The following is an 18,090-nucleotide window of genomic DNA, read 5'->3' as shown; positions in this document are numbered from 1 at the left end:
TCAATACTCACAATTTATTAATGATCAAAATAACTAGTTTGTTAGCACTCTGGAGCCACTAGTAATTCATCAATTTATTTGATTGTAAATGATATCTGTATAGTTGTCTTAAGTTGCTTTACAAATACAATCTTGGAAAGTCAATATTGTGATGGTTAAGAGGACAGGTCACATTTTTTTCAAATTGCATCCTGTACAAGGATTAGAAGGAAATATGTTTTTCTTATTATGAGTATTAACATTGTTAACAGTATTTCATGTGGTTCGTAGTTTGAAAAAGCACAGCAAATTTAAGAAAATTTGAGAAAAAATTTTCACAATAGTGAAAAATTACAGGAAGAAGGAAAGGAAAGGAATCCTGCATATGGGAGTAAAGAAATTCAAATACATTGAACTCCAAAATTAGTATATTTTATTACAAACAACCAGTAAAACCTTCTGTGCACTAGGCATTGTGCTGAGAGTGACACAGATAATTTTTCTCCTTAAGTACTTCATATGGCAAGATTCACAATCAGATATTTTAAATATAGTTTGCATCCTATTTCATTATATATAGATAGATATAGAACCTTAATACAAGACTGGCAAATATATTTATTGATTAAATGGAAGCACATGGTGAAATATAAGCATTAGAAAAAGTTAAAATAATTTCTGAAATAGGAATCATCCACAATAAATGAAATTACTTTTATAAATTAGCAAAAACTAGGTGCCTAGGAGAGAAGGATCAGCTGTTATGAATACAAATAATTAAATCATTATAATTGTACTAATATATTAAGTAATAATTCTGTCTGTGACTGCTAACAGATATATTCACTTAAATATCACTTATTGAATAGCTGCTTTATGCATGTCACTGTAGTAGTCAGTAGAAAAATTAAAGTGAATAAAACACATTCCACCCCTCTTCTCTAGGTTTTCTTAGTATATTGGGGACAGAAGGCATAATTCTGTGAATAAAGTAGATTGGCAATCCAACATTCTCAGGCCAAATATGGCCCACAGCCTATTTTTTATGGCCCATAGCTAAAAATGTCTTATGTTTTTTAAAGGTTGAGAGCACAAATGAACAAAGAAGAATATGCAACAAAAACTGTAAGTGGCCTGAACTGCCTAAAATATATGTCCTCTAACCCTTTAAAGGAAATAGTTTGCTGGTGTCTATCCTATACAATCTGTACTTAAAATTGGAGCTCTTGGAGCTCTTCAAACTAATTAACTTCAAGCCTACTACAAGATAAAAGGCACAAAGTTGTCTTGTAAGCTCTCAGTATCTCTTACTAGTGTACCTGTGTTCTTCAATCTGATACTACATGTTTATGAAAATGTATGTCTTTTCCATATTGTTAGAATGGTGATTTTATTAGCACTTGGGTTGTCTTTCACTGGGATTAGCATCATGGAGTGCCTATTGGTTTTAATGCATTGTTAGGTAGTTATGAGATGGACAGATCCCTAAGAAGCATATATGCGGATACTAAATGATGATATCTTTTGGAACAGAAGATAAAGCAACCTTGAGGATATCTGCTTCCTTAAGGAAAATGACCTAACGTTTTTGTTATTTGGAATTCAGATGACAGTGAATGAAAGAAAATACATAAAAAGATAGATTCTTTCTTTCTGTGCTATGGAATAAGCTACCCTTGTGATAATTATAATTTTAAACTTAATAGGAGGCTGTAACTCCCAAGTATGTAGGATTCAAAGACAGTATGTAGAAAGTCCTGCTATGTGTAAGGCACTCGTGGAGATATAAGGACAAGTAAGAATCACATGTGGTGCTTAAGTTCAGGATAAAAGTAGAGCATATTCTGTTTCAGACTGAAAGGGATAGTGTTGTATAAAACAAACCTGGTTTGTTCTAAAGCAATTTTGGATGGAAAGTCTGCAAAATATGACACTTTTATAGTGGGAAGGTAGAGTGAACAATGAGAAAGATGCCTTGAGCTTTTATCGTCCATCAGCAGTCAATTTAATTATATCCTCACTTTTGGGATCCATATTAGGTTATCTAACTCTGCCAGATTCCACACCAATTTTGGGATCTACTTAAGGTGTTCTGATATGTGGAATGTAAATTGTCAGTTCTTAAAGTACCTGTTGTCTGTAGAATTCCAACCTTGGTCAAGGTCGTCATCTATCTTGTAGAGTTGCTTTCTAATCTTAGACAAGGTCATCTTCTATCCTGCTGAGTTGCTTAATAGGCAGGAAATTTTTATAGATTTGAGAAGAATCCTTATAAGTATTAGTTGCTTCAGAGCTTAAACCCTTAACTGTCACTCTTAACTCATTTGAAAGCATTAGATTCTTTTCCTTTACAGTGAAGAAGTGCGATTTTCCAGGTGATTCCTGAATTTTAGACGGATTATGATAGGATGACAGTCCTGACTTAAGTTTATGATTCTAGTGACTTGAACTTAGCTCTGACCTTGATCACCTGTCTTATATATCAAGCTAGTGCTTGTTTACTTGTTTGCATCATTTCATGAGTGTTTGTAGACTAGCAGATCACTCTGTATACAGCAAATGTTCCAGTTTTTATTATGGATTATGTATAATCTATTTCTCATGGCTACCAACTATCACATGATGTAATTATGGATTCATTTAAAGTTTTATTTTCCTTGCATATATTTTATTGTTAATTTTTGTAAAGTGAACTGCCACACTGCATGACTATTTTCTACAGTAGTTAAAGAAGTCTAGTGTAAATATATCTTATCCATTGTTACTTTTACTATATTCTTTAACCCTTTCAGATCTCCGATTTCTGTGTTATAAATGTAGCATTTTTATTGGTAATTGTGAGCCTCTTTTAGTTAATGCTAATTGTAATTATTTATTTTTATCAGAATTGTTTTATTAACATTTAATTATTCATGGAGGTGAATATTACACAGATTGGAACAAATGACCCCATACTGAAACTTTCCAAGACACAATTATAGGGACATGTTTAATGTTGATTCATCTCTCTCATGTTAGGGATCTTCTTGATGTAATTTTATAGCATTTCTCTCTTCCTTTTGCTTTGTGGTGCAGCAGGTTAAGAACCACTTGCTTACATCAGTATCTGAAATCTGAGTGATCGTTCAAGTTCCAGCTACTTGTCTTTCTTTTTTTTTTGAAAAAAGATTTATTTATTTGAGAGACAGAAAGACATACAGAAATATCTTCCACCCACTGGTTCACTCCACACATGGTCACAACTCCACGGCTTGGCCAAGCTAAAGCCAGGAGCTAGGATCTTCTTTCAGGTCTCCCACATTGGTGCAGAACTCCAAGCACTTGAGCCATCTTCTGCTGCTTTCCCAGACCGTTAGCAGGGAGCTAGATCGAAAGTGGAGTAACTCAGAAGAACCAGTACCCATATGGGATGCAGACAGTGGTTTTACCCACTTTGCCACAATGTCATCCCTCCCTTAGCTGCTTGGCTCTTAATCAAGCTTCCTGGTCACATGCCTGTAAGGCAGTGGATGATGGCCCATGTGCTTGGGCCCCTGCCAGTCATATGGGAGATCTGGATTGAGTTCCTGGCTCATGGCTTCAGCCTGGTCCAATTCTGACTATTGTGGCCATTTGGGAAGTGAACCAGTGGATAGAGGATCACCTTCTCCCTCTCCCCCCCGCCCCAACTCTGATTTTCCAACAAATAAATTAATCTTTTATAAAAATAAGTAAATGATCTGGTAAAAGGCAAATACATGTCCTTGCTTTTATCCTAATTTCTAAATCTAGTAAACAAAATATGAAATAATGAAAATGCTCAAAATAAACTCAAATAAAATAAAACAGTATGTTTTATATAACATTATTTTATATTATGATTGTAACCTAGTAAATTCGTAGCTATGTAAAGATTTAGGAATATTAGAAGGTAATACATGAAAATCCTGAATGTATGAAGGTACTTGATTAGGGCACTTTTTTCTTATACATTATGTTTTTTCTGTAATTTAGTTGTTATTGTTTTAATGAGAAGGATAAAGTTTTATAAAATGCAGCATAAGAAGCTACCATTAAATATAGAAAGGCATTTGCTGTTTCTAATTATGGAAAGTGTTTCAAAGGCACTTGTATCAAATACAAAGATAATTCATGTACCCAAAGATCATGCTTTCTTTAGAGTGTATGTCAGCATAACAGGCAGCTCACAACTCAAACTGTCAGACAGGCAATTTTCAAAATTGATGTCCAGTAAGTTTTTATGTAAAAAGGGTTTAAAACTGTTAACTTGTTAATTATCTTCTCCAGAACTCCTCATTCTCTGTAACAAACCCTTGAATAAAAGCATAACAAGGGTGGCATTCTTGTCTGTATTTTAAAATTGTATCCTTGCATTTAGAGTAGTTCCTGGTACAAAATAGAAGCTAAAGAAGTTATTTGTTGAATGAATAAATAAAAAACAGATGAAGGAGATATGCAGTTCACTACTAAGTTTATATGCAAGGATTACTCCTAATATGTATTATTTAGATTCCCTCATTGTATTTTGGTTTATGGTATAAAATTAGAGCAATATTAGACTTATTGTACGTATTAAATTTGCTTTGAACTATACGATAAACAGCATAGCAAGAAGGAGCCAAGTAAACCCAACTTTGATAATGAATTATATCACCATTGCTTTTTGTAAAACACTCTGGTTGTAAGGAGGAAGGAGAGACTACAGTAAATAGGGCAGACCAGTGGTAACAGTATCTCACAATTCCAGCTCTGCTTGTGTGGCAGCACAACACAACGTGGCATCCACTCAGAAGGCTTCCCAGATGATCCTGTACATGCTTAAATGACCTGAGGTGGAACCCTTCTGTGAGCCTCTACCAGCATCATGACTTTAATCTTTGTTTTTCTTACATTGAACCTACTACATTGTAGTAGGTTCTGTGCTTTTGTCAGGAAATTCTACATATTTTAGAATACAAATGATACAAAACAGAAATTACTACTCATCTTGAAAGATGTTACTTTAATTTTTGTCATAGTCAATATATTCCCCTTTATTCAATTCAGCATGATTCTTTATAAATCATGTTAGACTCTTCTAGATTGTTGTGTTTTCATGTATTCTGTGTCCTCCTTTTTGGTTGCTGTGTCCCTCCATACATCTTTCCTCTTTAAGAAAACATTTCATATGCAAAATCAAAGGTCCAATTCTTATTGGTCCTTTAGATTAGGAGGAAGCTGACTTTCATTTCTCTGATCCTCTACCACTCTAATTTTAAGCTGAAACTGCTCTCACCAGAACCACTTGAATGCTGGTATATCAGTGTAACTGTGGGCCTTGAGTTTTCCAATTTTTGTGATTCATTCATTGTTTTCTGTGGTGTATTCCATTTTCTAGAGCACACAGCCATCTCCCTAGCAAGCTTTCTCTAAGATTCTTCATTCATTTTGATTGCAACAATTTCTCTGAACTCACTAGGTCCTTTGCCATTTGCCTAGGACTACCAGTAACTCACTCTGAATTACCTCCTATCTTAGATGTCTTATTTCTTGTTATTCATTTACATACCCTTCTATATTCTCCCTGGTTATTCATTCAGTTATTCAAAAGATGTTTATTGGGTCAATAATATGTTTCTGAGCTCCCTAAAGTGTTAGGATTAGTGGGAAAAGAATGTACTTGAACTTGTGGGGTTTACTGTGTAGTTGATGCATAATGTTAATCTTTCATATCTACAACTCAGACTTCTAGCACTTATTCTGGTTGTGATTTCTGGAGAACACTGTCTTTATTATAGAATTCCCTTGTGGTTTTGTAACCTAAAAAAAGAGTACAATAAGCTTACTTTTTTTCTGGTGATATTGTCACAATTTTAAAACAGTTTGGTGTTTTTCTAAAAAAATCAATAGGTTATCCTCTGTAAAAATCTTATTAATAATTATAACCAACATTTATTAGGTATTATGCTTCTTGCCCTGTGTAAACATGACCTTACATAATCCTCACAACAAACTAATGAGGAAATGTGTTAGAAAGTGGTTGTCATGTGCACAAAGTCATTCATATACAGAGAGAGTAATGTTTTGTATTTAAATATGTTCAGTCCCAGAACATGAGTTCTGTTAACATGTTTGCTAGTTTCCATCACTAGTAATATTAATTGAAAGTTGAATCTTTTTTTATTCACTTTATTTTATTTTATTTAAGGAATACAAATGTCATGCATTTCATAGATACACATTTGAGAATGTGTTGATTCTTCCCACCTTACCTCCCTCCTCTCCATAATCCCCGCCTTCTTCCTCCTCCATCTCTCATTGTTAGTTTTTACAACAATCTATTTTCAGTTAATTTTACACTCATAAGATTAACCCTACATGAAGTAGAGTGTTTACCGAACAGTATGAAGAAAAAAGAACAAAAACAAACAAAAGTTTTGTTCCTTAACAGTGAAGGCAAGGATTGTTCAAAATCATCACATCTCAGAGTGGTACTAAAATTTTTGAAAACAATACGTAGCTTTCTCGTTGAATCTATTTTTGTGTCTATTTTTGTTACCCCTTTGCTCTTCCTAACCCTTCATATTTGTGCTGTATAAGGTGTTAAGGAGTCTTAGTTCCAAAATATTAACATAAATATATAACATTCATAAAGCTATGTATTAGTTGGTTAGTTAATTTTGCTTATGAAAGATATTATGACTTTTGACATACTGGGTCATGTTTACTATTAAGTGGAAAATATTTTAGTGAAGATTGATTACATTTGGGTATTATTTATTATTTTAAATTGTAGCCTCTGTAAAATTGGGGATCAGCAAACTTTGTTAAAAATGAACGCCGCGGCTCACTAGGCTAATCCTCTGCCTGCGGCGCCGGCACCCTGCGTTCTAGTCCCAGTCGGGGTGCCAGATTCTGTCCCAGTTGCCCCTCTTCCAGGCCAGCTCTCTGCTGTGGCCAGGGAGTGCAGTGGAGGATGGCCCAAGTGCTTGGGCCCTGCACCCGCATGGGAGACCGGAAGGAAGCACCTGACTCCTGGCTTTGGATCAGCACAGTGTTCTGGCCTCAGTGGCCATTGGAGGGTGAACCAACGGAAAAGGAAGACCTTTCTCTGTCTCTCTCTCTCTTTCACTACTCTGCCTGTCAAAAAATTAAAAAAGAAAAAAAAGTGAAGTGAAATGACACTTATGTGGTTTTCTCCATGGTATATTATCTGTATTTTTAACTTTGCCATATTTATTTAATAGAGCATCCTAATCAAGGTTGTGTATTCTACTCTGTACTTATTCAAATAGTTCCTTTTTAATTCATTACTTTCATAGTATATAAAAAAATCATACTTATTACATTTTCAGCACCAGACTTTTCCCCCTACTTAAAGATAACACAAATAAGACTGAAAACATGACTTAGAAATATATTATAAGTGTGTACTGTTACAACTGTTTACAACTTAAGACAGTTTCATGTTGTGGAAAACATACTTGTGTAATACTTGAAACTTTTGGACTTGCAGTCGTACTAAGACCTCTGTTAGCATTAATACTGGACAGTTCATTTACCTTTTCCATGCTTCTGTTCTCCCATTGAGATACCACCAGCTCCTTGTGACATGTCTAGTCAGAAGACCCATCTACACTGAAATTACAAAATTTTGCCCAATTAGATTTAAAAATATTCTAAAACCATGGACACATAAAGGTATTATAGTTGTTGAAGAAATAAAACAATTTTTACAGATCTAAGGTAGTATTTACCTTAAGTTTCTGCCTCTTAAAATATAATTTTAAAGATGCTTCAATACAGTGTTGATTTCTAAGTTATTATTTCAATGTAGATTTTTCAGCATTGTAAAAATTGGTCTTTTCAGTGGAATCTTGAACCTATTAAGGTCGTTGAAGACTTATATACTGAGATGCTTAAAACTCACGCCTCTCTTATGAAAACTGGGACCATTTAATTATTAGATTTCACATTAATAAACTTTTCAAAGTGTATAGTATAAATATTAGGAGCAGTATATGAATGTATGCACAGTATTCATTTTTAAATTAATTCCATTACTATGAGCTAGAGTTTTTGATGACTCTTGTTGCAACTTCCATGAGATTCAGAAAAAAGTGCCATGAATGGAGAAGCAGGTTTTGGAATGTTAAATGTTAACTGAGATCTCTGGGCTGTAAAGTCAAGTTAAACCTTGTTATGTGTGGGAGAAGGAAAATCAAGGTATCCTTTCTTCCTAAAAGAGAATACAGAAAAACTAATTGAAATACTGTTAAGATTTAAAAGAGTAATATTATCAATTTTAATTACCCAACCTTTGATAATAAGTTTAACATTTACACATTTCCATTTTCTTTCTTTGATATGCTTTTGGCCATTTAAGAGCAAATTACAAGAGAACAAAGAAGGAAAAGGAAATGATACAGACAGACTATAAACATTTAGCCTGGTAATTTTTTAGGCATTCTGGAAAAAAGTTGGGGGATAATTTGCTAAAATGACAAAGCTGTAGAATTATACAGTATTGTTGTTCCTTACCTTAAAGTAGCAGTTCTCAACTGGGAATGATTGCCTCGGGGCAAAGTTGGCGGTATTTGGAGATGTTTTTGGCTATCCAGACCTGAAGTAGTCAGGATATTAGTGCTAGCATCTAGCGTGTAGAGTTCATAATGCTACTAAAATCTTGGGCACAGGATAGCCTTTTACAACAAAGCATTATCTAGTCTAAAAAAGTCAATGATGTAGGCCGCTGCCATGGCTCAATAGGCTAATCCTCTGCCTGTGGCACTGGCACACCGGGTTCTAGTCCTGGTTGGGGCGCCGGATTCTGTCCCGGTTGCCCCTCTTCCAGACCAGCTCTCTGCTGTGGCCTGGGAGTGCAGTGGAGGATGGCCCAAGTGCTTGGGCCCTGCACCTGCGTGGGAGACCAGGAGAAGCATCTGGCTTCTGGCTTTGGATCAGCACGTGGCAGGCTAACGCCCTGGCCTGAGGCGCCGGCATCCCACTGGCTGCTCCACTTCCGAGCTGATCCAGCTCTCTGCTATGGCCTGGGAAAGCAGTAGAGGATGGCCCAAGTCCTTGGGCCCTTGCATCCACATGGGAGACCCAGAGGAGGCTCCTGGCTCCTGGCTTCGGATCCGCACATCCGGCCGTTACAGCCAATTAGGGAGTGAACCACTGGATGGAAGACCTCTCTCTCTGCCTCTCCTCTCTCTCTGTGTAACTCTGACTTTCAAATACTATATATATATATATATATATATATATGGAAGGAAGGAAGGAAGGAAGGAAGGAAGGAAGGAAGGAAGGAAGGAAGGAAGGAAGGAAGGAAGGAAGGAAGGAAACAGAACAAAACCCTGGCCTTATAAATTGACACACTTGGCTCCTGGCTTCAGATCGGCCGAGGCGGCCATTTGGGGGGTGAGCCAACGGAAAAGGAAGACCTTTCTCTCTGTCTCTCTCTCTCGTTATCTAACTGCCTGTCAAAAAAAAAAAAAAAAAAAAAAAAGATAAAAGATACTGCTTGGGGTGCTCATTTGCCATATTAGCATGGGTTTAAATCCCAGCTCCACTACTAATTTCAACTTCCTACTAATGGCATCCTGGGAGGCAGCAGGTGATGGTTCAAGTACTTCAATCCTTACAACTCACTTGGGAGAAATGGATTGAATTTTGGTCTCCAGACTTCAGTCTGGCCCAGCCCTTGACTTTGCAGGCATTTGGGGAGTAAACCAGCAAATAGAAATTGTCTTTTCTTTTTCTTCCTGCCTTTCTTTCTCTTTCTTTTGTTCTCTTTGCCTTTCATATAAAAATAAAGTTCACAACCTAATATTAAAATATTATACAAATAAAGAAATATTAAGCAATGTACTTGAAGGCTGTGCAGTATTAAGTAAAGAAGCCAAAACTTCAACCCAAATCTCCTGACACTAAGCCATGGTGCTTTCCTTAGTTCTTGTTGTTCTTAAAATCAAATCCTCAGTTATCTTTGGAGTATTAAAAAAGATAAGAATTATCAAAGACTATACTGTGCTCCATTTTTACTATGTTCCTCTTAATGGTAATATAATTGGGGTTATATTTCGTTGTTCAAAAGTTTCATTAACATGATATCTAGAAGTACCCTTTGTTTTGGAATTGATAACTTCATTAACATTTAATCAATACCTATTTTCAGTGCTTATTTATTTCAGTGCATCTGCCAAGGCATACCATTAGGGGTATAAGAATATTAAGGGGCCGGCGCCGTGGCTCACTTGGTTAATCCTCTGCCTGCGGCACCAGCATCCCGTATGGGCACCGGATTCTAGTCCTGGTTGCTCCTCTTCCAGTCCAGTCTCTGGTGTGGCCCAGGAAGGCAGTGGAGGATGGCCCTGGTGCTTGGGCCCCTGCACCTGCTTGGGAGGCCAGGAAGAAGCACCTGGCTCCTAGCTTCTTCAGATTGGCACAGTGATGGCTGTAGCGGCCATTTGGGGAGTGAACCAATGGAAGGAAGATCTTTCTCTCTGTCTCTCTCTCACTGTCTATAACTCTACCTGTCAAATAAGTAAAAAAAAATTTTTTTAAAGAATATTAAGAAAAAATTCAAACTTTCTAGGACGCTCTAGAATAAAAAGAATATGCAACCCTTAAACTACATGGGAAAAATTACTTGAAATGTAAGTTGAACAAGGATAGAAACAATCTTGCATCTAAAATTGATTGCAGGAAGCTACCTAAATGTCCAAGAACAGGAAATATTGGGTACAAAGAGATTTATATATAAAGAAATTTTGTGTACTCATTATAAATGATACATGTTGTTATAAAACATGCTTGTGTTAAATGAAAAGATACAAAATTCATAGATGCTTTTAACTAAATGGAAAGATGTAAGAATACCAGCAGTTTAATTACCTGGTGTGAAGTAATAGTTTCAAGTTTAAAGTGGTAGTACTATTGTATTCTAAACAGTATAGATTGACCATTCATTCATGTAGAAAATATTTTCTTAGTCCTTTCTGTTTTGATCACGTTGCTTGAGTTGAAAGACAGTGGTGAGCCAGAGAGATACAGAACTTTTGCTTAAGATGGTGAAAGTCCTATAGGAAAGACAGATTACGAACACCAAACTGTGTTAAGTACTTCCTGTGGAACTGGACAGCTGCAGCTTTATATTGTTTTTAGTAAGTGTAGGCTAGGCTAACTGCGGTAACCAATTAACCCAGAAATCTTCACATAATTTACCACAGAAGGAATTTGTTTCTCACTCAGGTAATAATCCAGTTTCTTTCAGAAGAATCCAGATTCTTCTGAGAGAGTAATGGCTTTTGAAATAAGGCCTGAGACCTTTAAGAGGAGTAGGAATTTGCCAAATGAAGGTCAGTGTGAAAGTTGTGTCACTAGGGGGAATGTCGCAGACTGAAGGAATAGCTGGAGTAGAATGTTCTTTAAAAAAAAAAGCAAATAATCATATATTGACTATGAAAATTAGATCACATAGTGACCTCCTTTTGCCTCAGTTATCAGAGGAATACTCTTATTTTCATATGAGTACAAGACTCTACATATAGCAATCCAGTGGCAAGATCTCAGCCTTCTTGTAGAAACCTTTTATTCCTGTTCTCTAATGCTGCATCAAAAATTGCCCAAAATTAATAGAATACAGAAGCCATTTATAATACAAATTCTGGATCAGGAATTCAGAGAGAGCACACTGGGGATGGCTTATCTCAGTTCCATGTTTGAAGTCTCAACTTGAGGACTAGAAAATGATGAAGCTAAAAATTATCTGCTGCATTTGTCATTCATGTCTAGCTTGGATGCTCTGTTCCTCTCTAAAATAATCTGTACATATAGTGTCTCCTCATAGGCTGATTTGGACTTCCTCACAGCATTGTGACGAGTTCCCAAGAGCAAGAAGAAGAAAACTAGGTGGAAGCTTTATCCTTTTTGTGACCTAGTACTGAAAGACTTGTAGCATCATTTTTGCCATTCTCTCTTTGTTGCAACTGTCACAAACCCTAACCTATAATCAAAGGAAGGGAGCAAAGAACCTGCTTCTTACTTAGTAGGCAGAGGGTCAGTCACATTGTAAGAAGAGAATGTAGGCAAATGATTGATTGATTGATTGACATCTTTGTAAAGTTATGACATACTTGAACATTCGTCACTTAAAAAAATGTTCACCCGTAAAAACAAATCTATGATCCACTGTCACTAATTCTCAGTTTTAGCTTACTTGCTAGTTATTCATCCATGGTGTCTGTAGTCTGTAGTCTTACTTTTGGGGTAGGCTCTAAATTTTAGTAGCCCCATGCCTGTGTTTGTGCAAAAGCAGATGAAGGCTAAAGAAAGAATGAAAAAAATAAAATGATTCTGTTGGAAATTACGGAAGATTTTTAATTAAAATGATAAAAGTATAATTAGCACATATATATTATCATGTTAGACATATAACTGGACTTAAATGAACATCCTTTAAGAATCTATAATGATTTCAAGTACAGGAATCTCAGTATTGTTTTATCATCTTTATAAAGTCATCTATCTGGATAAGGTAGTTATTTTTAATTATATTTTATTGTACTGTGCTCTCTGCTAGTTTGAGCTATGATATAAACAAAATATTAAGCTAGAAAAATTGCATTCTCAGTAAAATTGGTGCTTAAGTTAGTAGTACAACTTAGTACATCACTGTTTTTCCTTGGTTGGCTCTGATTTTTTTATGCACAGAATTGTTCTGTATGTGGTATGTATGTATGTGCCCATGAGCCATACATGAATATATAGACATACAAATATGTTGAGCAGTTTTTATATACATACATACTTACCAATAAATCTGAAATGAAAACATTTCTCGTTTCATTTACTCTTTTGTTTTTAAGATTCATTGATTTGAAAGGCTAAGTGATAAATTAAGATATTTCAACTGCTGGTTCAAACGGCCGCAATGAACAGGACTGGTTCAGGCCAGGAGCCTGGAACTACTTCCAGTCTCCTATGCGGGTTGCAGGGGTCCAAGTACTTAGGCCATTAGCAGGGAGCTTGATCAGAACTGGAGCAGCCAGAACTCGATCTGCCTAATTCCAAATTCTGTGTTCTTTCAATTATATCATTAGTTGAGGGTATTTTGCAGGAGTTTTGAGTTTACCTTAATTTTGATTTAACATTTGTATGAGTGGTCAGAATTAAATTGCTTTGCTTATTTTACTCAACTAGATGGAAATTCATATTTATAAATGTATGAATTTATAAATATGTGATGTGTATGTATATGCACATGAGCATATATGAATATATAGTCATGCAAATATGTTGAGCGGTCTTTATGTACATAAACACTTAGCAATAAATCTAAAATGAAGACATTACTGGAAGACTTACCAAACCAAAACACTAGTACTAGTACAAACTCACAGTCTGTTCATTGGCAGATTGAATGTTTTGCATGAGGTTTTTTTGTTGTTGTTTTAGCTCTTTGTTACTACTAAAAAAGTATACAGAAAAAGTTAAGAGGAGGTGGGCACCATGGCACAGCAAGGTAAGTTGCTACTTGAGTTAAGCCACTGTTTGGGATGCCCATATCCCATATTGGAGTGCCTGGGCTCTGCTTCCAGTTCAGTTTCCTGAGAATGCATCCTGGGAAGCAGCAGATTATGCCTCTAGTACCTAGGCCCCTGCCAATCATGTGGGATACCTGGATAGAGTTCTTGGCTCCTAGTTTCAGCCTGGGCTAGCACTGGCTGTTGCTGGCATTTGGGGAGTAAACCAGTACATGGAAGATCTCTCTCCCTGTCTGTCACTCTGGCTTTCAAATATTAAATCTAAAAGGAAAAAAAAACTATGAAAAGCATAATTTATTATAAGTTTTACAGGACTAGGACATTCTAAGTCACCAACAATAGAAGGAAAAGTTTAACCAAAATATAATGTTTCTTATGAGGAAATATAACTAATTTTTTAAGAAATCAGACTATTGCCTTAGAATAAATTCCTCAGGTAATATGAAGAAAATAAAATTCATACTGTTCATTTGTATTGTACCAAAGCCAAATATAACTCCAACTGTGTTGCTACTTGGTCACTTTGTAATTTGCTTTCCGTCAGTGATTTTCTTTCCTTCTCAGGCAACATATCTCTAATCGTAGGGTTGCATTTCTTACAGAGATCAAAATTAGTGTAATTGAAAACATTGCAGCTTTGAAAATTTTTAATACTTAATGTAGTGACTCATAAGTAAATATTTGTGGAGCCATAGAAAAGTAAAGATAGAAGCAATGGTGTTAGAAATTCTCCCAGAAACCAGTCACTGAAGGTGGGAGAGCCAGACAGTGCTCTTAGCTTATGGAACCTTTCCAGGAAGCCACACAAACTGTTAAAGTCCTGACACATTCTACACTATAAGGGGACAAGTAAATGAATGGAACCATTGTTTTCAAAACAGCCTCAGAATTTAGTGAAGTGCCTTTTTTGCTCTGGATCAGAGTTACCCCCAACTTTCTCATTTCATCATACATCCCCAGCTTTGTGTTTGTTTGTTTTTTGACAGGCAGAGTTAGTGAGAGAGAGAGAGAGACAGAGAAAGGTCTTCCTTTTCCGTTGGTTCACCCCCCAAATGGCCGCTATGGCCGGCATGCTGCTGAGCTGATCTGAAGCCAGGAGTCAGGTGCTTCCTCCTGGTCTCCCATGTGGTTGCAGGGCCCAAGCACTTGGGCCATCCTCCACTGCCCTCCTGGGCCACAGCAGAGAGCTAGACTGGAAGAGGAGCAGCCGGGACAGAATCCGGCGCCCCAACTGGGACTAGAGCCCGGGGTGCCAGTGCCACAGGCGGAGGATTAGCCAAGTGAGCCGTGGCACTGGCCTCCAGCTTTGTTCTTGTCGCTCCCCGTCTTCGTGGAGGAACAACACAGGACCCTGCGCTGTTCTTTTGTCTGCTCGGCCCTTCCTGGGTTTGCTGCTGGTTCTTCCCGGGTTGGCTACCGTCCCTCCACCTCCATGGAGGGGCGGGCCCCCTGCCACTTTCCCCACTTCCGCAGGGGAGCGGCACACCGCCGGCCGGCCCTCTCGGGGGCTGCACAGGTGTTCCTTCAGATAGATGTTCCCGGTGCATGTTGTCTCTCTCCTCCTTTATAGTCCTCTTCCACCAATCCCAACTCTGCTACCCACATGCCGAGTACGCTGCTCTCCTCCAATCAGGAGCAGGTCCTACAGTTTATTGGTTGAACTGGAGGCAGCTGTGTAGAAGCTGTTTCCTCCTCTCCCAGTGCCATATTGTGGGAGAGCAGATGCATAGAATAAGTCTTAATTCCAGTAACTTAGTCTAGTCCGAGTTGCTCCCAGTTGCTCCCCACAGTTCTTAAATTATTAGTTATGCCAGTATATGGGGAATAGAAACAAGATGGGCATGGCTTTTAAAAATTTGTTTGTATTTTAGTCAGGTATGAATCTCTGAAGCTTGATTTCAAAATAAAACATGCAGCTTAGAAGTCATTGCTTCAGGAGACATTCTCTGGTCTCTTTGTTTTGCATTAGGTGTATCTCCTCTGTAAACATCTGTAGCATCCTGGGCCAACTTCTTTCATAGTACTTCTCCATCTTTCTTCCTCACTGAACTGTATGATTGCTGCAAGCTTTACTGTTTTTCATCTTTTTATTATCAGCAACTAATCTTATGCACTAACATCTTTATTGAATGAATGCATACGTGAAAAAAAAAAGAATAGATTTATTTACTGATATTCTATGTAGCATACATTCATATATTATATTATAGGAAGAAAACAGCATGAAATCATTTCCCATGAAACACTGAGCCAGTATCTTTTGTATGCTGGTTCACCCCATCCTGGGAATTTTTTTTTTTTTTAACATCTTCAGCCCATTGAACAAAACAAATCCGACAGTTGTTATTTAACTTAAAGTCTGTAACTTTGCCAGTAATGTTTTAACACACAATTTTGGTTATGTAAAAATTTGTGTTTAAAAATTTTTTGGTTCTTGATTTGCGATTATATTATTTTGCAGCAAATTTTCTTTCCAATTTTTGTTACCTTACTTAGTGGATGCCAATAGCTAAGGAAGATTTGCCTTGTGGCAGAAACTTGACATTTTGCAGTGTGTCTATATTCAGTGTTATAGGTTTTGTGATTTAAATCTAAACAGTAGTGGATAATATTTACAGTTTTTATAACACTTTCTAGTTTAGAGATTGCCCTTATGTACTTTTTCGTATAATCCTTGAATCAAATGCTTATAAAATAGTACTCATAATTCTTGTCATCTACCTTAATTGAGTACTATCTCACTTCATGAGCAAATACACCTACTGTCATACAGTTTTAATAAAACTTGAAATTGTACAGCTAGACAAATTTTACTCATGGAAACAATTTTACTATTAAGTCAATTTCTTTAACAGTATTATTTTAGATTTTCTTATTTCATCTTGACTCAGTTTTAGTAAGTTATCTTTTTCTAGGAATCTGTCCATTTCATCTACATCAACTGTGTTGACATGAAATTGTTTAAATATCCTCTTATTATTAATGTCTGCACAGTTTTATGTGAGCCTCCCTCCATCTCTCCCTTTTCTGTTTAGTTTTTTTTTCTATGTCATTAGTTTCTCTGAACATAATTATTTCTTTTCCTATGTTTTAAATTTATTTTGTTTCTGTCATCAAACTTACTTTATTGGAATCTCAGATCACTAAATTTCATCCTTTTTTCTAGTAAGGGCATTTATTGTGATTAAATTCTCATCAAATATTGCTTTTGTTTTATGCCACAGAAATAGTACATTTACCTTTATTGTAATTATTATTCTATTTGAGTTTGTTTTTACTTTTCTGCCATTTGTTTCTGTTTCTTTTCTCTTGCCTTCAGTTCATGCTATTCATTGTTCTTTTTGTTTTATGTATTTCTGTTGTGTTTATTTAATCTTGTCAGTTTTAATAATGTAAGAAATAACTATAGTTGCTTTATGTATAATGTTGCTTATATTTATAACCTTTTTTTTCCCATCATTCCTGTAGCATTTACAATCTTCATCTGTTATTTTTCTTTTCCCAAATGTGTATTCAGTGAGGATATTAGAATGATGAAGCCTTTATTTCACTATCATTCTTAGATGTTATTTTTTTCTGGGTATAGAATTTTAGGCTATATCTGAACTACTTTTACTGTGTTGAAGCTATTGTCTGTCTTCTGGGATCTACGAATTTTAAAATTTTTTATTTATTTGAGAGGCAGAAAGCCAAAGTCAGAGAGAGACAGAGAACAAACTCCATTTGCTGACCCACACTGGCCAGCGGTGGACCTGTGCTAGATCAGGGCCAAAACTGGGAGCTGGGACTCAATCCAGGTCTCCCACATGGGTCACAGGATCCTGGTTACTTGAACCATCATCACTCCCACCTTCTGAGTTGACAGGAAGTTGGAGTCAGGAGCAAGAACCAGAAACTGAATCCAGATACTTTAGTGTGGGGTGCTAACATCTTAACTGCTAGTCTAAATCCCTTTTCTTTGGCTTCTATCTCTTAGAAAAACTCAATTACTACAAATTTGTTGGCCATTTGAATGTAATTTGTCAGACCTCTGATTGTTTACTTTTAAAATCTTTTTTTTTGTTTTCTACTTTAATATAAGCGTAGATTCTTTTTATTTATTCTAGTTGAAATTTGTTGGGATTCTTGAATGTTTAAGTTGATGTTTTTCTTTAGACACAGGAATTTTGTAGATATTATCTCTTCTAGTTTAACCATTACCTCCTCTGTTTGCTGGAATTCTAATTCACGTATGTGTTAGATCTTTTCAAATTATTTCCATACCTCTTTACTTCTCAGTACTACATGTAGCATAATTTATTAACTTCTCATTCTAGTTCTCTAATTCTCTTTTCAACTATATTAAAGTTAGAATTTAACTTTTCACTCATTTTTTGCTTTACTTCTTGAACTTTGGATTCTTAGAAATTGTTTTCTGTTTATTCAGTATTCATTTTCTTTATGTTGTTAAGTCTTTCTTAAAACATTATACATCTTTTGTGTACAGTTGTGGTATTTCTTTTTTTTTTTTTTTTTTTTTGACAGTCAGAGTGGACAGTGAGAGAGAGAGACAGAGAGAAAGGTCTTCCTTTTGCCGTTGGTT

At 36.2% G+C, this 18,090-nt stretch overlaps 1 protein-coding gene across 18 annotated transcripts in view; it reads left to right on the top strand.

The window, feature by feature from the left end:
• MBD5 (methyl-CpG binding domain protein 5) overlaps positions 1-18,090 on the top strand; it is a 489,398-nt gene that overhangs the window by 50,803 nt on the left and 420,505 nt on the right. For 11 of the 18 annotated variants that reach the window (XM_089329193.1, XM_070070949.2, XM_070070953.2 and 8 more), the window contains one exon: positions 1,062-1,104. The exons of the other annotated variants lie outside the window; for them this stretch is intronic. The gene's annotated coding sequence lies outside the window, so the exon portion shown is untranslated. The remainder of the gene's footprint in view (positions 1-1,061; positions 1,105-18,090) is intronic. 18 annotated transcript variants of the gene reach the window in all.

Source organism: Oryctolagus cuniculus, chromosome 3 (assembly GCF_051225735.1).
Source record: "Oryctolagus cuniculus isolate XC-2025 breed Fujian yellow rabbit chromosome 3, ASM5122573v1, whole genome shotgun sequence".
Lineage (NCBI taxonomy): Eukaryota > Metazoa > Chordata > Mammalia > Lagomorpha > Leporidae > Oryctolagus > Oryctolagus cuniculus.
This window is presented reverse-complemented; position numbering and strand designations above follow the sequence as displayed.